Source organism: Sciurus carolinensis, chromosome 1 (assembly GCF_902686445.1).
Source record: "Sciurus carolinensis chromosome 1, mSciCar1.2, whole genome shotgun sequence".
NCBI lineage: Eukaryota > Metazoa > Chordata > Mammalia > Rodentia > Sciuridae > Sciurus > Sciurus carolinensis.
Genome location: NC_062213.1, coordinates 77,505,331 through 77,528,626, shown reverse-complemented (window position 1 = coordinate 77,528,626; position 23,296 = coordinate 77,505,331). Strand labels below are relative to the sequence as shown.

Below are 23,296 nucleotides of genomic sequence, written 5' to 3'. Positions count from 1 at the left end.
CTCCTGAGTCCCATGCCTGACTACTCTATTTGGACATTTGAATTAGTCTTTCTTTAGGGTTTTCTTCCTATGGATTGCTGCTCTTATGAAAAGCTATTTCGTAGGGAATTGCTGATAGCTTTTCCTCCTCCTCCTACAAAGACAGCCAGTGACCACCTGATTTGATTAACTGTATTCCTTAAACTTGGGGGTGCTATGATTTCTCATGTCCACTGGGATATGTTTTCCCAGTGGCTATGAGAAACCATAGTACAAACATGGGGATCTTGGTAAAGAGCTAATTATATCTGAAGATTTTAGGAAATTTTTCTCTGTTAAAAACCTGATTCATACAAGAAGTAGAGTGGACAATTCTTACTAATGTTTTGTATAAATCTTGCAGAATTAACAATTTGAGGGGATACTAGGAGTTGAACTCAGGAATACTCAACCATGGAGCCACATCTCCAGCCCTATTTTGTATTTTATTTAGAGACAGGATCTCACTGAGTTGCTTAATGCCTTGCTTTTGCTAAGGCTGGCTTTGAACTTGTGATTCTCCTGCCTCAGCCTCCCGAGCTGCTGGGATTACAGGCGTGTGCCACGGTGCCCAACAACAATTAACAATTCTGAAGTTTCTGCAGGCACTAATTCTAGGTTCTTAGGTCACAGAGGTAGAGTTTGAGGGGCATTGTGGTCAGACTTCAGTAATGCATCATAGGAACCTGAGCTCACACATCACTCAATTATCCTCTGACCTTGATTTTATCATAATATTCTCTGCAAAATATGTTTTTCCTCTTTGGTCTCGTGGGTCACCAATAATGTGGGATCCATTTCCTACTGACGAATTACTTTTAATCAAAATTGTAAGGAGCTGAGAGTGATGAAATATGTGACTATAATGTTCTGAATAGATTTTGGATATCAGCTTTTGAAAGCATTTTCAAAAGACAGCCAGTGACCACCCTGATTTGATTAACTGTATTCCTTAAACTTGGGGGTGCTATGATTTCTCATGTCCACTGCGATAGGTTTTCCCAGTGGCTATGAGAAACCATAGTACAAACATGGGGATCTTGGTAAAGAGCTAATTATATATTTTACTATGTCTACTTCATAGTAAAAACTCGAATTAAACCATTTGATACTTCATAGTCATTGTAGTTTGGTCTCTAAAACTATGTAAACTGTCATTGAATAAAATTCTCCTTAAGCAACTAGAATACCTGGTTGATTTTAAATGACTAATTGTTGTTACAACTATTACAGGAGAGCACGTGAGATAAAGCATGGTATACTTTTCCCTGGTTTGCAATTCAAATCGGATGGCTCAGAGTCATTAAAGAGCCAGTGATAAGAAGATAAAACCTACTTTGTAAAAAGGGGCTGTTTTTGGTCCTGTCTTGGCTTTACTTGAAAGAATTATCGAAGGCTGAGTGTTGTTGATGTAGGAGTTGTGCTGAGTTCTGTTCACTAGTTCAGCTGGCCAGGTCATTAGCCTAGCATTTTGAAGCTTAAGCATCAGAAACTCCAACCATCCCCCATAAGTACAGAGTAAAGGGTGATTTCCACATCCAAAATAAGGGAAAAGTTGCTGTGATATTGAGCAGGCTATGTGGAGGAGGGCAGATGAAGTCAGCAGTTTTCTGGCCCCTCAAGGCCGAATCTTTGGGAGGATGTTGTTCGAATGGATTTATGTTTTGAAAATGTCTTAGATTGTTTTGATGAGATGGGTTTGGCAAGAATGTGTTTGTTTTGTTTCTCTTCTCCCTTCTGTGTAAAGATTTTTATATACTTTGAACCATCCTGTGGCTTGTGATTGTTCTCTTTGTTAGGAGAAAGTTAATAGAAAATATACTCCCTTTGCCCTCTCTCTATTCTAAACTCATATTTTACTGTGAATGTGAGTTCTGTATTGAATTTTAGTGACAGTGCTATTGTGCAAGTTAGCAAGCATTGAACAGCTATCAAAGAACTAAGTTAGATTCAAACCTACCCATACAGAATTTTCATCTGAAGTTCAAGTGATGGATATTTTTCTTTGATTTTCATGGATTTTGCAATTTGTAAGCAAGCAACATTTTGATACTCATCTTCTCAGTAAGAGACAAGAAAGCATCTGAAATGTTTTAACCACCCCAGAGATGATTCCTCATTTTTTGTTTTTCTAACAGGGTGTTTCATTTATAGGTAATCAAAGGAAATGTTCCACAGAGAGTTATGGATGAAATATAAAATCTGCTTTTCAGAATCAGCTAAGGATCACTAGGCAGCATGTTGGTACAAAAATGTGTGTTTGAAAAGGAAAAAAATGTGAAGGAGAATTATTATTGCTTATAAATTGCCACTGGCCCACCAAAAAAAAAAAAAAAGAGAGAGAGAGAGAGAGAGATTAGAATCATCCAAGAGAGTTGTAAACTTGAATTTCTATTATTTTGTATGTATATATAGGGAATTAGACTAAATTGACAACTGCGAAAAGTAAAGAGAAAAAACCCTAGGGTTGTCTTGGTGCAGGAGACGGGAGTGCTCACAGATTGGCAGTTGGAGCTGTGTGGTTCCTTGAATACTGTGAAGGAAATCTGTTCCTGAGTCCAAGAGAATCTGTCTTTGTTCTAGACTTTGCTGTTTATGAGGTATATACATTTGAGCTTTTCTCAACTGCTTTACCTTGTCTATACAATGGGCTCAAATTTGGAAACTTAAGTGTTAGAAACTACAGCCATTTTGCATAAGGACAACATAATGTCATTTCCAAGTTCAAAATTGTGAAAAAGTTTCTGTGATATCAAAATAGTATATTTGACAGCTTTGCATCACTGTGACCAAAATAAATGACAAGAACAACTTAGAGGAGAAAGTTTATTTTTGCTCGTAGTTTCAGAGGTTCAGTACATAGTCAGCCAAGTCCATTGTTTTCTGCCTGGAGTGAGGGAAAACATTATGATGTGAGGGTTGGGGGAGGAAAGCTGCTCAGCTCAGGGCAGCTGGGAAGCAGAGAGAGGGGAAGGGGGCCACAGGAAAGATGCCCCCCTTCCAGGGCATGCACCCAATAATCCACTCTCTCCAGCCACGCCACGCCTGCCTGCAGATCCACCCAGTCAGTCCACTCAAACCAGGATGGACTGACTAGGTTCCAGTTCTCATAATGTAATGATTTCACTTCAAACACTTTTGCAGTAACACAGGAGCTTTAGGGGAACACCTCATCTCCAAATCGTAGCACAATGTTTTGGAAAAGGGCCATTGAAGTCAGCAGATTTCTGCTTCCCATGACTGCTTTTGGGAGGATGTTGTTTGAATGAATTTGTTTTTAAACATCTTAGATGATTTTGATCAGATTATCTTGGCAAAGTAAATGTATCTACAATAAATTTTAAAAAGACTAATAAGGTAGTATTTGGGAGCTGGGGGTATAGTTCAGTAGCAGAGTGTGTGCTTAGCATGTGTGAGGACCTGGATTCAATCCCAGGCACCAATACATACATACAAAAGGTAATATTTGTAAAACCCTTACTCCTATGTCCGACACATTGTGGGGTCACAGCCATCAGGGACTCATGGGACAACTTCTTCAACCTCTTATTTACTTTTTATATATTACTCAATTTAACAGCTATTAGTAACTAATATTTGACATATGTAATGAAAATACTCAAAAAATGTTGTTCCACTTGATAACAAAGTGAAAAATAACAATATCTATGATAGTAAAGATAACAAGTAAGCACTGAACTTTGGTTCACTTTGGTTAATTTTAAAGGGTGTTAATGTTATATGACCTTAGAATTAATCATAATTGATTACTTTATATAGCAATCTGATTCCAGTCAGGAGAGAGAAACCACCCAGATGTTTGAACAGAGAAATTTAGCAAGAATTATTAACTGTGGGGCTGGGGGTATAGTTCAGTGTTAGAACACTTATGTGCAAAGTCCTGGAATTGATCCCCAGCACCACAAAAAAGAAAAAAAAATTAATTGTAACAGTACTGAAGCAATGAGAATTTGGGAAGGAGTATAGAGTTCTAAAGAATACAGGAATAGCAGCTTTTAGGAGCAGCTTCCACCCCTAGGGCTGAGATGAACACCCAAGAAAAGGATGAGGACCAAATCTCATGGGGTCGGGGGGACACAGCACCAGATCACTGGATGATAGACAAGTTGTTGTGATGCTGCATTGGTGGAATTTGCTGGAAAACCAGCCTCTAGAACTTCCTGGAAATCTTTCCTTCAAGGTGGCATGGAAGCTGTTTGTGGAGATGAGTCTCTATGGAGCTATTAAAACTCTGCCACAACACTGCCTGAGAGGAACTGCTAAGGAAGCTGCTGGGTGCTGGGTGATGAAGCCACCATCCCCTGCAGGAGTCTGCTGGAAGCAGGAAGCAAAACTCTCCTTCAGTGTCTCCCTCGTGGCCTTTACTGACAAAGCTCAACATCCTAAGTTAGCTAAGAAAAATATTTAAATGACACAGCACCATTTGAACAGTGCATGAAATAAAGGGGGGGATTTGGAGCTGAGCACCCAATATGGATAATTTCTAGTAAATAGTTACTAAAATGTAGACATACATGCAGGATACACATGGTAAGACAAGAAATAAGTGAATGTAAGGATACAGAGTGCATAGCAGATTATCCCAGCCTGTGACAGACAGCCTGGGCTGCCTTACTTTGCCTCTTTGTACCCTTGTTCTTCTTGTTATGCTTTTTGGAGGTGAAGCTCAAAATTAGACTCTATTAAAATAGAAACCATGTTATGAAATTTGTGCTCATGGCTCTAAAATATTGGTCAGAACACTATTCTTCATGCTACATAGGGTATTCAAATGAGAACTCTAGAGAGTTTTCTCTCTGGTGCACTTCTGCTAAGCAACAGCTCTTGCTTCTCTTAGGAGGTGAAGGCAGACACCAGTCATCACTGGATGTTAAAGTGTGCAACTGATAGGATTAGGAGAAATTTTAAAAGAAGAAATTAATGAAGGATGTAGTTTTTTTAATTTTAAAGAAAATAGTTAATAGCTAAACTATGGAACCAACCTAGATGCCCTTCAACATATGAATGGATAAAAAAACTTTGGTCTATATATGATGGAATATTACTCAGCCTTAAAGAAGAATGAAATTATGGCATTTGCCAGTAAATGGGATGGAGCTGGAGAATATCATGCTAAGAGAAATAAGCCAACCCCCCCAAACCAAAAGCAAAATGTTTTCTCTGATATGGGGATGCTGATTCACAATGGGAAAGCTAGGGAAGAATACTTTAGGTAGAGGAGAGTGAAGGGAGGGGAGGGGACATGGGGTTAGGAAGGATAGTAGAATGAATCAGACATTATTACCCTATGTACATATATAACTATACAACCAGTGGTATTCTACATCATGTATAACCAGAAGAATGAGAAATTATACTCCATTATATATGATGTATCAAAGTGCATTCTGCTATCATATATAACTAATTAAAACAAATTAAAAATTTTTAAAAAAGAAAATGAGATTTACATAAACATTGATAAGATAAATTACTTTTCCGAGTATAACAAAAATTTTGCCGTAGGCTTTCTTTCCAGCAGCCTTAAGAACTAATTGGTGTTTGATTGATGGATTAATTACCAATAATTGCAGTTATTAACTCAATTGAATCAACTGGGAAATAATGCCTGGATTACTCTGTCAGGATTAGTCTGCACAGAGATTGAAGTTGGTAAAATAAACTTCAAAAGGGCCTTCATTTTTAAAAAAGTTACTTAAAAATTTTCTCCTCCTTTTTCTTCTTTTCTTTTTGCCTTTTTAATAACTGGCTACTTTATTGGGAAAATTATTGTTATTTGGATATCTAAGGAATTAAATCTCACTTGAACTAACTATGAACTATGAACAATTGAACTATGCTACCTTTAACCAAAGGCAAGAGTTTTCATTAAGAGAAGAGAAATAAAAAAAAAAAATAATCTCTCAAAGACTACTTTTGTGTCTTTATTTTTGAGGGAGACCTAAATATCTTACAGACATTTGTATTTACATTGAACTTGTCAGTCTATTTAAAACTTTTCTATGGATATTTCATATTTGTATTTCTTCTCTCTCCATTTATGATCCACCTAATTTCCACTGGGAAGGAACTATGTATTCTCTGCTTAAAACAGACACTGTGGAGAGGGTGGAGGACAGAAAGATAGTAGAATGAAACAGACAGTATTACCCTGTATATATATATGATTACATGAATGGTGTGAATCTACATTGTGTACAACCATAGAAATGAAAAGTTGTACCCCATTGTTGTACAGTGAATCAAAATAGAATCTGTAAAAATAAAAAAAAATTAATAAAAACAAAACAAACAAAAAAAACAGAGACACTGCAAAATTGGCTCACATAGTCTATGCTCAGTGTATGGAGAGAAAGAAAATTTATCATGACAGAATTTCATTCCTATCAATTTCATATGGTAGTAAATGAAAAAATATGTTTTAGTAGCTATTTTATACTTTTGCTCTTATAAGTGGCATAGGATTGTTTGCTGGTAACAAAGTTTACAAATACTCCCTAGTTCATCTTTTTGGTGATTTTGTCAGCTATTAAAAAAAATTGGTTTATTTTTTAAAAATTTGCAGCAAAACATGAATAAAAACTTTTTCTTGAGGCTTCTTGGACCTGAGCCCCATTGCCTTTACTCATAGAATTTGGATAAATTTGCCCCATTTAACTGATAGATGTTCAGTGGGAAGGACACATGAGAACAGCAGGAACTACTATCCGTTGAATAAATATGAATTCCTAATTAAGCATAATGAGAACCTTCAGAATAGCCAGCTCGTCATACAACCAACCCCCAAAACTATTGAGGTTTTATCATGGGAGCCTTGTCATTTATGATCAATCCAGACAGATACTTGCTATCTGGGATGATGTTTTCTGAAAGACTATTTAAATACTTTTATTTAAATCAAGAAACTAATAAAAAATGTCAATTAATTCTAAAAGATGTGCTTACTGAAATGGTCTGTGAGAAAAATGGAAGCAGCATTATCTTTCTCTAACAAGAAGACTGAAAGAATAATTAGACATCAGAAACATACCAGCACATTACTGGGGGAAGGGAAGAGTACAGAGACTTCTAAGATTCACAGAAATAAAAAGCAACAGGGACCAAGTCTCTCACTTGTACTGAGTGATGAGATGACTAGTAATGTTGATGAATGGCAGTGTAAATTCTGTATTCCAGAATATTCCTTGGGATTATTTGGGGAATCAGCAACATATTTCACAATTCCTTTTGTATTTAAAATGGTCAAATTCTTTTTGCTAACACATACCTAAATCAACACACGCTGCCACAAGCCAAGTTCAAGGACTTAGTTAGTTGTTGCTACTGTTAACAGCCACCTCTTTCTTTTCCTGGAGTCAGATCCAATTAAAAGACATACAGAAGATTGAGAAGCAGAGATCAAAATACCAGTTTTATAGCTTATGAAAGCCAGATGCAAGTATAGCCACTTATGTATGGGCCAAAGGGCACACCAGTCCCCCGTTCCATAAACAGAAGTCAACCCCTAACATCACCTAGGACCATGCTTTTCCCATATTGGAGGGGGAAGTCTGGGTGCTGCCCCCTGCAGGAGGTCCCTTGTGGACAGAGAGGGCACCAGACACCAATGAATTTCCCTTTGGCGGGTCTTCCTTAGGCTGTGTAGAAGATTCCAGTGTTTAATTTTCATCTTGATTGATTCTAAGAATTGTTTTCTCTGTAACCATGAGGAAATGAAATTTTTTTGTCTTGTAAATCCACTAAACTACTTTCTTATTTCTGGTCAAGCTAATGCCTTATCTTTTCTTTTAAACTATAACTCCCTAGTCTCTGGGTTAATCATATTCTTCTTACTTGGCAAAATAAGTTAAAATAAGACACTAAAGAATTATAAATTTAAACTAAAATTCTTGCTCATTCTTACCAAAATTTCAGGAGCATTTTCTTGAATAAAACAAATCAGACAAATCAGAATTTTCTGACTCTAATTAAAATAAAATTTGTGCAGTTAGTTTTTGGCAAAGACCCAGATGTAAGCCATCCTATCTCCTAATCAAGTTCTCACTTCAAAGTATTTGCTACCATAAGACCTTAAGTTCTGCAGTGTAGCACAGCACCTGAGAGAGAACTTTGGAAGAACATGGATTGAGTTTGAATTTCAGTGCTTCCCTGGTTAACTCTGTGACTTTTAGAGAGTCATTGAGCTTCCTCAGCTTCGGGTGCATCCTGTGCACAATGCAGGCACCCAATCTCTCATGCAGTACTGCTGTGTTTGTAGAGTTTGGGTTTGAAATGTGTGCTGCTGTACCCAGGACATGTTTAACCCTTAGCAAGTGTCAGTGTGACCCCTCATAAAGCTGCTCTTAAACATAGCATTGCACACCAAACATATGTTGGAGATCAGGAATGGGTTCTTTTTCCTTGGCGTTGAAGGTTAAACACTCCGGAGATGCCGAGGCAAGAGTAGAGAGAAAGTTTTATTTAAGAATGTGATAGAGACAGACTTCTCCAAAGAGAAGGGGATTTTTGGTGCTGAAAATCCATGATGGGGGTGCTACTTGGTTTTTTATAGACCCCAGAATCCCCCTTTGTAATTACTGTCTTCAGTTTCTTCCCTGTATCTGTGGCCAAGGTCAGGAGCATGGAGGTGAATCATTAACAACCCATTGTTCTTTCTTTGATAACCAGTCATCATTCTCTCCACCTGATCATTCATTACCTACACTGACTGCCTGACCTTTGTCCCTGCCTCAGTTTGCTGAGGAATGTGACATATCCTGTCCACTTAGGCCAGAGGGTATTGCAGGCAAATTGCTTTTTGGTCAAGAAAGCATGTGGGGGTCAGCACAGTGGGTCCATTTTATAGAATTAGTCTCTTAACCTTGTGTTCCCACCATTCTCATCTATCTGTTCCCTAACAATAGCACAAATAAAAAACAATTTGGTTTTACATGAGGTGTAAATGAAAAACAAATGATCATGGAAGCCATTTGGGAAGGTATATCAGCTGCATGGCTGCCTCTTAGCAGATACCACCATTAGAAGTGATCCATCCATGTCTTCTTCCCTTTCTCATATTCTTATTTGAGTTGGGTGCTCCCCATCAGTTTCTCCTTCATGACTGCCTTGGGTCCACATGAGACCCTTGGGGTTTGTCCCCCATCTCTGGCTTTCATCGTGCCCTACTATGACTGCCTTTGCTTCTCTTCACAGCCTGACTTTATTTTAAGGGGACAAGTTCTATTTTCAAGATGTAACTTAGCAGCCTTAAGAACTGAGATTCTTTTGGTTATGTAACAATTCAAAGCTATCTCTTTTTTCCTTACAAAAATTTATTTAACAAATACTAAGTAGTACTTCCTATATGCCAGATAGTATTCTAAGAACTTTGTAAAGATTAACTCATTTTATCCTCATAATAACTTTACGAGTGGATTCTATATTTAATCCAAATTTTATATACAACAGGAACCAAGACCTGAGGAGGCTGAATGACTTACCCAATGTTACATTTCTAGAACTTGGTAGGGGAGTCAAGCCTCGGTCTTTGGACTTTTACCAGCTTGGTTCAGCTGCCTTTTGGCTGCCCTCCTGAAATTATCTTCAAATCTCAAACAACCTAGGAATTCTAGGGTTAATTAGATGAGGGTTAAAGAATTTAAGAATGCAAATTTTAAAATCTCTGACACCTAAAATATTTATCCTTTCTTTGTGGTGAGAACCCTGAAAATCTTTCTTTTCACTGTTTTGAAATATATAGTACATTTTAAAATTATACTCACCAAGCTATGCAATAGGTCACCAAAACCTATTGCTCCTAATTGAAACTTTGTGCCCTTGGTTCAACATAAACTGCTTTCCCCATTTCTCTTCCCATTATATGGATATACAAGTATTTGACAATTAGAAGAAAAATTTAAAAATTTAAAGCAAAGTTCAACAAGCAGTTGCATTTTTTTGTGAAAAATACTGAAAGGAAAGCTGGTTCAGGAGAACAGCAGATATTTGAGGGTATGTTTGGTTGATTGGTTTTGTTTTATTGGTAGCACAGAAAGATGTGAGAGTTCCTAGCACAGAAAATGAGCAGGGGCCAAGAACTGGAGCAGGGAACAGGGGATTTTCAAAATGTCAGGGCTGCAGCTGCAGACCACAAGAAGGAAAGTTGGTTGAGCTTCTGGGATCTGTGTAGAGTTTACCATTTGTTATGGTCTGGATCTTTAGTGTTCCCCCAAATCTCATTGGTTGAAGGCCTGATCCCCAATGCAGCAGCATTGTTCAAAGGTGGGACCTTTTTGTGTTGATTAGGTCACACAGGCTCTGACCTCATGGATGTATAAATCTATTAATGGACTCACAGCTTAATGTGCTGTTGAGTGGTGGTGGAAACTGCAGGAGGTGAGGCCTACTAGGAGGAAGTGGGTCTTTGGGGGCATGTCCTTGAAAGGTACTTTTGGTACCCAGCCTCCCCACCAACTGTTTTCCAGCCACCATGGACTGGGCAGCTTTTCTGCACCATATGCTCCCTGCTATGATATTCTGTCTTATCACAGGACCAGAAACAAGAGACGTAGGCAACTATAGACTGAAACCTCTGAAACTGTGAATCAAAATAAACATTTCCCATCTTTGAATTGTTTACCTCAGGTATTTTGTCAGAAGAAAGCACGGAGGGAGGTGAAGAATGAACCTTGGATAAGGTGTCAGCAGAGGCTGACTGAAATTTCCACTTTTCTCAAGTGATGGTTGTGCCATTTCTTCTGGGCTTTTTGACATGCTAAATTGGGGGGCGATTGTTCCTTAAAGTTACGCTTTTGGAGGCAATTGATACACACTTAAAACAAATGTCACCGTCAGAGTTACGAATGATCCTGATGAAGGTGGTAACTGGAAAGTGTCTAAAGCTGGAAGCTGCCACTCTATAAACTTAGAGGGTATCACAGAGCGGGGGAACGAAAAGGATATGTGCTAATCACAGTGGAGAGCTTCAGGAGCAAGACTAAGTACCACAAAGCCGCACAATTCTTTTTCTCTTTTTAAAAATTATTATATAAATGTTTTATTTTTCAGGAATATAATACACTATTATTAACAATAGCCACCAGGTTGTATGACAGATCTCTTGAATTTATTCCTCTTGACTACTGAAGTTTTGCATCCTTTGGTCAACATCTCCCCACCCTCTGAGCCCCTTTGACTGTGTTTCAATGAGTTTGACTTTTTTATACTCCACATATAAGTGAGATTGTGTGGTATTTTTCTTTCTATATCTATTTCTTTCACTTGATGTGTCCTCCAGGCTCATCCAAGTTGTAGCAAATGGCAGGATTTTCTTCTTTTTAGAAGCTGTGTGGTATTCAATTTTTTTATATACACATTTGCTTTATCCATTCATCTGTTGGTGGACACAGGTGATTTCATATCTTGGCTATTGTGGATACCTCTACACTGAGCTGGGAGTGCAGATATCTATTGGACATACCAATTTCATTTCCTGGCTTTCCTATATCATAAGATAGTTCTGCTTTTAAGATTTGGAGGAATCACCACACTGTTTTTCATATGGCTCTACTAATTTACATTCCTACCAACAGTGTACAGGGCTTGTTTTTCTCTAGTTCTTTTCTTACTGACCTTTTGTCTTTTTTGGTAACAGGCATTTTAACAGGTCTGAGGTAATAACCCAGTGTGGTTTTGCATTTCTGTTATGGTTAGCATTTTTCATAAACTCATTGACTGTTTGTGTCTTCTTTTGAGAAATGTCTATTCAGGTTCTCTGCCCATTTTAAAATCAGGTTATATGTTTTCTTGTTATTGAGTTGTTTGTGTTCCTTATATATTTTGGACATTAGCATTTTATCAAATATATGATTTGCAAATATTTTCTCTCATTCCAATGTTGTCTCTTCACTATGTTGGTTGTTCACTTTGCCATGAAGAAACTTTTTGGCTTAATGCAATCTCATTTGTCTATTTTTTCTTTTGTTGTTAGTGTTTTCAAGATCATAGCCAAAAGATCCTTACCCAGGCTCATGTCATGGGGCTTTCCACCTATGTTTTCTTCTAGTAGTTTTACAGTTTCAGGTTTAAATTTAAGTCTTTAATCCATTTTGAGTATGTTTATTTATTTTTTGGTATGGCATAAGATTCCAATGTTCCAATTTAGCTCTTTTCCATATGGAAATTCTGCTTTTTCAGCATCACTTATTGAAAAGGTTATCTTTTCCCCATGCCATCATCTTGGCATCTTTGTTGAGCAAAATGGCATAATTCCTAATGGTAGTGTAAGAAAAAGAAAACTGGAAGGTAATAGGAGTTTCTGATACTTTTACTTATTATCTGTGGGACCTGGAGCAAGATACTTAAACTCTCTGTGTATTCATTTCCTCATCAGAAAAATGCAGAAAATACCCAAATGGTGCCAGTTAGGGATAACATTTACACAGGGTCTAGTCCAACACCTCGTTCATAGTATAGGTGCTTAATAAATATTTGCAGACTGAAGAGTAGGAATTAAAAAATGCTAGCTCTCCACTGGAAACAACTTATACTAGAAAAACCCTATTTATGTTGAAAATTTACAAAAGCAGAGAAGAGTAGAGAATAGTTTATCAAGGTCCATAGTTTTATCACCAAGAATGAATGGTCATAACAAATTCATGGAGGTGTTTAATTTTCTGAATAAAAGAACATGGATAAATTATTGTTTCCTTCAACATTCTCTTTGGATCTAGGAAATGTACAGGAATATTATCTGGGCAGGTGATATAAGTAGAAGGATTGGGAGAAAACACAACCTCTGCATAATTTCTATTAGTTTGTTGCAAGTAGGAGGATATTTTAGGGTAGAAAGAATATAGACACGAAAATGATGTGAGCTTTCTTTCTAGAAGCATTTTGTTTGAAGACAGAGACAAACAGGGTTGGTTCAGTATACCATAAGCCACATATTATTGAAGGAATTATGGAGAACATGACATTTCCATAGGAAAAAAGGAGGGTAGATATTCTGCTCTTCCAAAGAAGAACCAGTTGTAAACTGGTCATTTTTTAGGTCAACCAAGGCAACACCATGGGTCAACTCTTAAATTAATAGGGGAACTTTGAAGAAAAAGAGTTGATTTCTGAGAGTCAGGATGTTTCCTCAGGAAAATTCTTCCAGAAAGATTTATTTTTGGATATGTTGTCATGCACTATATTAACAGTCATTAACAGACCACATATACGACATTATTTCCATAAGATTATTTTATCAAATGATGGCATAGCTTAGTTTATGTAAGTATGCTATGATGTTCTCACAATGATGATATCAGCTAATGATGCATTGTTCAGAACACTTACCCATTGTTCAATGATGCATGACTAATTATGGGCATCAGGAGAATGGCATAGCTAATGCTAAGTGAGGGCTTGCTAAATCCCTTTTGAGAACTGTGGATAAAATGATAAATGTAGGTAGGGTGGTGAGAAAATTAGGTAGATTAATAGGTGGTGGAAAAATATTCATGTAGGATACTGAATAATGGTAGTGACAGCATGAAAAGAATATGCTTCTGGTATCCTCAGTGGTATTGAATTGGTTATGCTTAATTATGAAATAGCAGAGAACACACTAAAGGTTATTTATAGGTTTTCAAAATTAACATTTAGACAGTTCACTACAATTTCACATTTCTTTTTGGAGAACTTATTGATTTAATTTAACAAATGTCACTTAGTAAATGTTAAAGGTCAGCATAGGAAAGGAAAATGATAAATCTCTAACATTCAGTAATGAATGCTTTAAGGTAAATATCACAGACAGAATTATCTTCAAAGTAAGCAAAGTAAGAATAAAACTCTTTTAACCTTTTATTAACACTTCAACCCTTTGGGTCTAGTATTTTGTCAATCTTTCACACTTTGATCTCATCTTACTTCACTGCATGTCCCTGTTTGTGGTAGTCACTTTTTCATTGCTGTGACAAATACCTGAGATAATATTAAAAGGGGGAAAGATTTATCTTGGCTCACGGTTCCAGAGGTTTCAATCCATGGTTGGCTGACTCCATTGCTTTGGGTCTTAGATGAAGTAGAACATCACGGTGACTGGAACACATGATGGAGGAGGCTGCCAACTCATGATGTCCAGCAAGCAGTGTATATGCATTATACACACACACACACACACACACACACACAGTGTATATGTATGTGTGGTCTGTTAATGACTGAAACTGTTACGCAGTTCATGATTGCATATCCCAAAATACATACATACACATGCACACAAATATACATGTGCTGGGGAGAAGATATACCCTTTAAAGGCATGCTCCCACTGTCCTACCTCTTCCAACAAGACCCCACCTTCTGAGTTGCTACCATCTTCCAATAGTTCATTCAATTATGAAGTCATTAATAGATTAATCCATTGATGAGATCATGATCCAATCACTTTCTAAGAGCTGCACCTCTGAACATTGCTGCATTGGAGACCAATCTTTCAGCATGTGAGTCTTTGGAGGTCATTATAGCTCCAAACTATAACACTGCTCAGTGAATTAAATTCCCAAAATGGAATTACAGGTATATCTTTGAGAAATAAATGTATGATTTTTGGTTGATTTAAGGCCTTTATTCATCTAGAAAACAGTCTTCTTCTGTTTGAATAGTGGGAAGCCTCTGAGATCGAATTGTAATTGATTCAGGCTAGTCATATTCTTTTGTCAGTGATTGATCCAGAAATGTGCATGTGACATTGTTGTGACCAGTTAGCTGGTCCAAGTTGGGGACCTGTGATTGGTCCAGAAGTGTGAATGTGACCCATTTAAGAGTGCAAAGGAAAACTCTGTTGGGGATTCTGGGAAAGAGTTCCCTCATCTATTGAAGAGAATGGGGAAAGGAGGCAGCTTCTTTTTCTTTTCTTCTTCTTTCCTTTGAACACCTTCGTGTGAGCACTTGGTGTCTATAAAGAAACAAGCCTGAGTGTGAAAATCCACATACTAAGGATCCTGGGTGAAAAGAGTGGAGAGGGTTGAGTCTTTGGAGGCATTGTAGCAAATCAGGTGAACCCTGGGACTCTATGCCTCTGAATTCTACTAAATAAATGACATTTGAAGCCTTGTTGTACAGAATTGCCATTACCTCCTGAGGAACACAAACTAATGAATGAACTGTTATCCATAGCTCTCAGTAGACCCCAGAACAATTTCTTCTAGCTATTCAGGTATAAGTTTATGTCAAAAACCTGCAAGTTCTAAGACAATGCATTTGTTCACCCCAGAAATTTGTATAGCCTGCAGATGTTCTACTGAGACAGAAAAAAAATATATATGGCATAGCCATTGAGAGATTGTTTTGTGTGCTTGGTGTGTTCTTGATATGGAAATTAAATTAATTTGAAAATTCCCTTCGAATGGATGATTTGGAGATAATATTTAAGCATTAAAAAGATCTATGTGTACTGAAAGAGCAAAATTAAAAATAAATGAGATCTGATATCCTCTTTTAGTACATTTTTCACTTTTATTCTCTATGCTAGTTGATTTATTAAGGCTTTTTGGCTGTGAGCTTATCATATTGTGATCTTCCCCAGGAAAAAGCAATTTAAGGTGGTTGTGGCTGAAGGCGCATTATGATGGCGGGAAATCAAATAGAACGCTGACTTTCATTTAAGATTGTCAACTTGATGTATAGAATGGTGTTGACTTAAAACAGACAGGACCTGATAAAGATGTTCAACTCCCTACAGGTGCAAGTCATGTGAAATGACAGTTAAATAATACATTTTATTGCTGTGTCCTAGAAACTATACATTTCACTGCTTTTGAGCATAAAGAAATAAACTGAGTTCTATAATCTTCCAAACCAAAACCTCTTTAAATAATATCCATTTTGATTAACTTTGAGATCATATATGTACCTATTTCCTTCTTTTTTCTTTGGTAGGAACTTTATTTCTTTGCCAACATTTTCTACTGAATTTGTTATTGAAAAAGAATATGCTTTTTCCTATTGACCAATTTTATGTTCTAATTTGGGATATAATCCTAATCTTGTGTGATTAGTCTTGTACTCTGATTTTTCTCACATAGTGCTTAGTCAGGCTCTGATAGATAATCACTGACTAAAATTTATTTATTCATCATATGTATAGATTTCTTAATCTGTCATGAGACATCAAAGAATCATAAAATACATATGTTATTGAAGTTTTGAGACTCCATATTAAGTGTCTTGAAGGAATAATCTATGGATCCTGATCTGGTTTAAAGGGTCAGGGAGAACTTTTCTAAGTTATCAAATTTTGAGTTGAAACTTGAAAAAGAAAAATGTACACTTATTTAGCATACACACTTAATATACATACAATATAAAAATACATACTATTTTTATCCAGTGTTGTTTTCTCACTTGGTAATTCAGTCTTGGGTATATATGTGGTGCTCAGGTGATTTTCCTCTGGAGAGAGCTGACCTGATCTCCAGATATATGGAGAATCAATACCTCACAGTGAGGCTTGGAAGGTGATCATCTAAATATTCCAGAAATGGCCCAGAAAAATCAAGAAGAAAATGGAAAGTTCCCCTGGGCTGGGATCCATGAAAATAAAATTGTGTTATTAATCTTACATAGGTAGAACTTAATTTTATTTTTATCTCTTGTTATTCAATCATTGAGACTTACAGAGTTTCTGAATAGGAATAGTTGCAGCTGTGATCCTTGGTGCCAAGGTGTATCTACCTTCTTTGACTCCCATCTAGATATTCAAAGGGTAGTTTTACAAGGAAGGGACACTAAACTCTAAGATTTTTTGTCAGTTACCATCTTTGTGGATTTTCATAGCTCTTCCACCATTGGAGGATTTGTGAAAAGTTATTTTAGGTGATAAAGCAGGATTCACGTTTAAGGAATGAATCTTACAGAGTTACTAGAAATAAGAGTTAAACATCTAAACAAATGATTTTCACAATCTCTAAATGTATTTACTTAACCATTTCCTATCTCCCTCCCTCCCTTCTGCTTATCTTTCTTCCCTCACGAATAAATTAAAAATCATAAAGTCTTATTGAATTCTTAACATGTATCAAACTGAAGACAGAGGAGGGATGAATAAGGAACATTTGCTTCCTTCAAAGGAGATACTTTCCAGAGGAAGAATAAGCAAGTTTTTATTTGCAAAATGATATTGTAATAGACTAAATAAGACTGCTAACGGAGGTTTAAAGAGTTTTATGGGATCATGGAAGAGGGGTTTCACATAAGGAAGTCAGGAATGATGGAAGAAAATATTAGGTGATTTGCAATAACAGACTCTCCAGGACATAAAATTGTTCAACTTATGATTTTTCAGCTTTATGATAATGAAAAAAGCCAATATGCATTTAGAGGAACCCAAACTTTAAATTTTGAATTTTGATCTTTTCCTGGTCAGTAATATGTAGTGTGATACTCCCTTCAGGTGCCGGGCAGTGGTAGTGAGTGGCAATTTCCAGTCAGCCAGTTGATTATGCGGGAAATAACACATACTGTATAGTGCACTGTTTGTGTAAGGCTATGATGTTCAGTAGGTTAGGAATATTGAATGCACTTCAACTTACAATATTTTCAACTTAAAATGAATTTATTGGAATGCTATTCTGTTGTTAGTGGAGGAACATATATATATGTACACCAAGAAGTATTACATACTTGATATTTATATCTTTTTTTTTTTTTTTCCTGGAAGCTAGTCCTTTCTATTGACAGAATCAATAAAAAATTTGTGGTAGTGTGGCAGAGTTGGTCACAACATCCTGCCAAAAAAACCTTTGACATTCAAATTATACCTATGATTCCTTTTCATTTTTTTTCCACTTTATATTACGTATGTGGAGGGGTTCTACATTTGAACGATTTCACTCCCACCATTCCTATTTACTCAGTTTTTGAAGACTAAAACTTGGTTCAAATTTGTGAAAATGTGATATCCTAAAAGAAAAACAATTGACTAAAAGAAGCTATCAGACCCAATAAGAACAGCTTAATATTATTCATTTTCTTCTTTGAACATCTTACTTAAGTGCTTTATTAGAGCCACTAACTCAGGGGTCCCACCATATACCTCAGTTTCTTTATAGGCTTTAGAGTCAAGCTCTTTAAAAGAGTATTACAAGTATATTCAAAAGAACTTATATCCTTGAGATAATGTACACGATATTTTTTAATATCTATGTTTTTAGTTCTTTGGCATAAGATGTTCTGCACCTGGGTGCTTTCAGGCCTTGACCAAATAGCATGAGTAATAGGGAATGAGAATTTTCCCTCTGTTAGCTCTTCACAGAACCTTTTGTTTTCACTACATTCTTTGGAGTGCAGATTAGCATAATCATATCTAATTTGAAAAAAGAGTCGAAGTGTATTACATAATGACTTTAAATCTTCCTTGTAGTCAGAAAACAACTGCATAAGACCTACTGCTAATCCAAATGGTCCACCTGTCTTTTGCAACTGTAGCTTTATGTTCTTCTTCAAAGGGACAAGTGTAAATGTCCCTCCAGAAAATATCCAGGCCTTGTCCCTGATGGAGTTCCAAGAATTGGCAGGTAAAAAGTTTCACTACATCTGGATGATCAAGAGATAAGACTTTCTCTTAGCCAAGGAAATATACATAATTGGCAGAATTGATGACAGATGGAATTCCATAGATGCTGTGTGCCACTGGAAAGCCATGTCAGAGTTTTGAGTTGTCTTTGATATCCTCAGTGAGCAACCTGGCATTCTGAAACATTGCTGCCTCTTCAATGATAATCTGTAATTTGTCTTCTGGAACTTTTAGCCAGTGATTAAATGCCTGTAAAATTTTGGTTCTCACTTGTTCACCCAGTAACTGAAGTAAGTACTCAGTTTCTTCTCTGCACAGTTTCTTGAGTCTTCTCCATTGTTTCTAAATTTCAAAGCTGATGATTCCAGGATGATCTCACGACTTTATTCCTTCTGTCAGGGACAGCAGTACTCAACATCAACTTCCTAGTCCATAATTCAGACCAAGACTCCTCCGGAAACCTTCATAAATCCCTCCTCCTGCTTCACCACAAAACTCTCTGCCCTCCTTAGCCATCAGTGTCCCCACATTACTCCAACATCCGTATCTTACATTGGAGAAGAACATAAGAATAAATTAAGACTCAGTTCTGACAGGCTAAGTTCCCTGGAGCAATCAATCAATAGGTTTTGGACTTCAGCTATTACCAACTCAAGACTAGTCTTGTATGATGTACACCACAAGGTTATTTTGAGTACCACACATCATATAATTAATTACATCTTTAAATGTTTTGCATTTGTATTTAACTCTCCTTTTCTAAAAGCATACATATGCTACTGTTATCTCAAAATATTAACAATAATTTCCAAATATTATCACATTATCCCATCAATTTTCAAATTTTCACATACCTTTTTCCCAGCTGTTTGATTAAAATAGAATCCAACAAGATTCACCACTTACATTTGATTGATAAACAGCTTAAATCTCTTTTCATCTACAGGTAACCACATATTGACATTTTTGATTCCTTGCTATTTATTCATGAAAGAAACCAGGTTGTTTGTCCTATAGGACTCACCACATTCCATATGTTGATGATTATCAGAATGGGTATGCAATCATGCTAAAAGAGTTAGCATGTTCTCCTAAACTATGGTTAGATATAGACACCTGATGAGGTTCAAGTTTAATATTTTTGGCAAAAAATAAAAATAAAATAAAAATAAAACTTTATAGATATTTAGGAGAACTTCTGTAAGGAGTTATAACATTGATTTCGTTAATGAGTTCATGTGTTATTTACCTGACCCACCCATGGTGATCTTCCTCATCATTTTTTTTTCTTTCCTTTTTTTTTTTTGTGGTGCTGGGGATTGAACCCAGGGCCTTGTGCTTGCAAGGGAAGCACTCTACCAACTGAGCTATAGCCCCCAGCCCCCTTCCTCATCATTTTATCTAATGATTTTAGTAATCTTTGATTATCATTGCCTACATTAATTATTTCATTGGAAGCTGAAATGGCACTGATATAATCCAGAGCAAGGTTTAATGCTCTGCTGTCTCTGTTTTGAAATTCTTGATAATTTTACCTTCGAACTTGTGTTTTGTAAGTGGAGTCTGGCGTGACAAAGGAGCATGTAAGTGTGCAGAGGAGATCCCACCATGATGGGAACCTGAAATGTTGATTCGGAGTCCAGAGTGTAGCCAGTTTAGCAATCTGTGTGGCCTGAAGACCTGTGATTTTTTTTTTTTTTTCAAATGTCATGTCTTGTCTGTTTATTTTGTTTCAACTAAAATCAACTGGTCTTTCTTATTTGTGATTTTGTTATTGTTGTTGCATATTGGATTTGTAGTACTTTTAAAGATTCTTGAATTATATTGAAGGAGGGAAAAAGAGAAGTTGTAACAGTAGTTTCCTAGAATTTTCCCATTATTTCATACATGGATAATTTCAAGATGAGTAGAATTATAAGCAGAAGGAAAACGTGGATTTCAGTACCCTTCAAAAATTTGGACCCTGCTTTGGGTAGCCCATTAGATTACATTGGAACTGAAATTCAGAATCTGAGTTTTTTTTCAGTGAGGTATGTTGCTATTATGATTCAGAGGTGTTCCCTCCTAAGAAGGAACCAAAAGTATTTATGCATTATTTATTCATTACATTAATGTATTTCTTTGTTTTTTAAATTAATGTACTTATTTTTGAATGGAAATACCACTGATTATGCCAATATCGTATCAATGTGGCAACATGAGAATACCATGACTGAGAACATTCTAAGCATCCTTCAGTGGATGTTTTGGTGGAAATGGTCACCTGACCATGATACCTCATTGAATGTTGCCCTTTTGGCCCACTCAGACTTCTTAGATTACCCTTAATGATTCTCACATGCAAACTATGTAAACAGGGGCCTCCATGGGTGTGCATCATGTGTAGTCACACAGGGCCCACACTCAGAAGGGACCCTGCTGTGTTTAATGCTCTGCTGTCAACCTCTTGAAATTCTTGATAATTTTACCTTTGAGCTTGCACTTTGTAAGTGGAGTCTGACAGGACAAAGGAGCATGTATGTGTGCAGAGGAGATCCAATAATAGGTGTTCACCATTCCTTGCTGCATGTGATAGTGTTTTCTGACACTGGACAAAATATCTGAGCTCATGAACATATAAAGAAGAAAGGTTTATTTTGGTTCAGAGTTTTGGAGGTTTCAGTCCAAGATTGATTGGTCCATTGCTTTGGGCCCTTGGTGAAATAGCACATTATAGACAGAACATGCCATGGAAATAGCTGTCACATCACGGCAGTCAGAAACAGAGAGAGAGAGAGAGAGAGAGAGAGAGAGAGAGAGAGAGAGAGAGAGAGAGAGAGAGAGAGAAAGGGAGAGAGAAATGGGTCAGAGTCCTGATACTCCCTTTAAGGGCACACTCTCAACTACCTTGTGGTAAGGACTTTCTCAGAACAAAGGAAAGATAACATGGCACTGTTAGTATCAATGTGCACATCCCACAACTCTGATGCAACACTGTTGCAATTTTTTTTTGGAGGTGGGGCAGTACCAGGGATTGAACTCAGGGGCACTGGGCCTCTGAGTCACATCCCCAGCCCTATTTTGTATTTTATTTGAAGACAGGGTCTCACTGAGTCTCTTAGTGCCTCACTTTTTCTGAGGCTATCTTTGAACTTGTGATCCTCCTGCTTCAGCCTCCTCGATCACTGGAATTACCCGGCATGCACCAGTGGGCCAGCCACTGTTACAATTCTATAGTACAGAAAGAATGCCCAATCAGAATGTGTATTACCTTATATGGGAGACAAAGAACAAGCTTGTAAGGAGGAACTAACAAGAGGTTTATAAGGCAATGCCTCCTACATTTGGGACTGAGCCTTTGATATGAATCTCCTGGGTCAGTGCCAGTACTAGTAAACACTGCTTCCTGCTGAAATTCCTGGAGTCCCATATCTCTGTGCAAGTATCCTGCCACAACCTAACTTCCTTCAATGAGGCCCCACCTCCTGAAGGTTCCACCTCCTCCCAATAGTGCCATGGGCTGAGGACAAAGTCTTTAACATATGAGACATTCCATATCCAAATTGTAACACCATCCCATTCGCATGTAGCATTTGCCATGTCCCGTGAGCACAGAATTCCATGGGACCATGACAGATGCAAATTCAGAGAAATTTTCAGTGAAGACAAAGGAAGGCCAGTACTGCAAGCTTTGAGGTCATTCCTTATGTTTGAACCAAAATTTGGCTTTTGTTGTTTGTTTTTCTTTGGTTTGGTTTGGTCTTTACTCGAAGTTTCATTTTTTTTTTTTTTTTAAATTAGCTTTCTGACTGAGCTTGTACCTTTAGCACTTTTGTAACGATTTTGTGCTTCTCAATAAGGAAAGCACTCAATCTTGCGATGAACACTTTCAGCAAACATGGGACCACCACGGGCTCTGCTAACATGTTTTTGTTTTAGATAATCTCATAAGAACTTTAGATCTCACTTGAACCCCTCAAAGTCTGGCTGGACATACACCACATGCAAATTCTGCTGCTTTCCCAATTTTCTTGGTATAAAGGTAAATAAATCTGAGACCAGGGGTTCTGGATAGCTTAGTTTTATTAGAGGCTGCATTATAGGAAAGCCTCTGATGGTATATCAAACACCAAAAACAAACCAGAGATTCCTCTGAATGAAAAAAAAAAAAAAAGGTACGGTTTTCTAAGAATCAGGAATTTCCAAGTAACACTTTACTTCCTTTTTTACTTGTTTTAATTTACATTAGCCAAACACTTGTGGTAAAAAAGATGATATGAGAAGATGACGTATTCCTTTGCCTTTTAGTTCTTTCTTACTCATTTGCAGCCTAGGGTAGAGAGTTGGCAGTGTGTGCAGGTAGCAAGAGGTGAAATGAAATAGTTAGGTTTGTGCAGTGTTTCCTTTGGTAAGAACAGATGCATATGCACATGTGAACTACAGAATGATGATTGTCTAATTTTGATGATACTGCATCCAAGTCAGATGTTTTTGTATTTGTACTTAAAGCAATATGAATGACAAAATTGTGCTAATAATTCAAAGTTTTAGTTAGTCTGTACTTAGAGTAACATTAAATAGCAAATAAACACCACCATGACAAGTTGTGGGATAGAAATAAAAGAAAAGAAAAAAAAAACCTTTATGTTCTCTTATACTGAATGTCAAATTGTTTTGCTACTTCTTGAACAAAGAGTTCCTCATTTCAGTTTGCATTGGGTCCTTCAGATTATG

The 23,296-nt window shown here is 36.9% G+C and overlaps 1 long non-coding RNA gene and 1 pseudogene across 1 annotated transcript in view; one reads left to right on the top strand and one right to left on the bottom strand.

Moving 5' to 3' along the window:
- The window catches only part of LOC124988758 (uncharacterized), a 198,701-nt gene that overhangs the window by 122,217 nt on the left and 53,188 nt on the right, over positions 1 to 23,296 (top strand). The window lies entirely within an intron of this gene.
- Positions 18,029 to 18,920, bottom strand: LOC124988725 (geranylgeranyl pyrophosphate synthase-like; annotated as a pseudogene).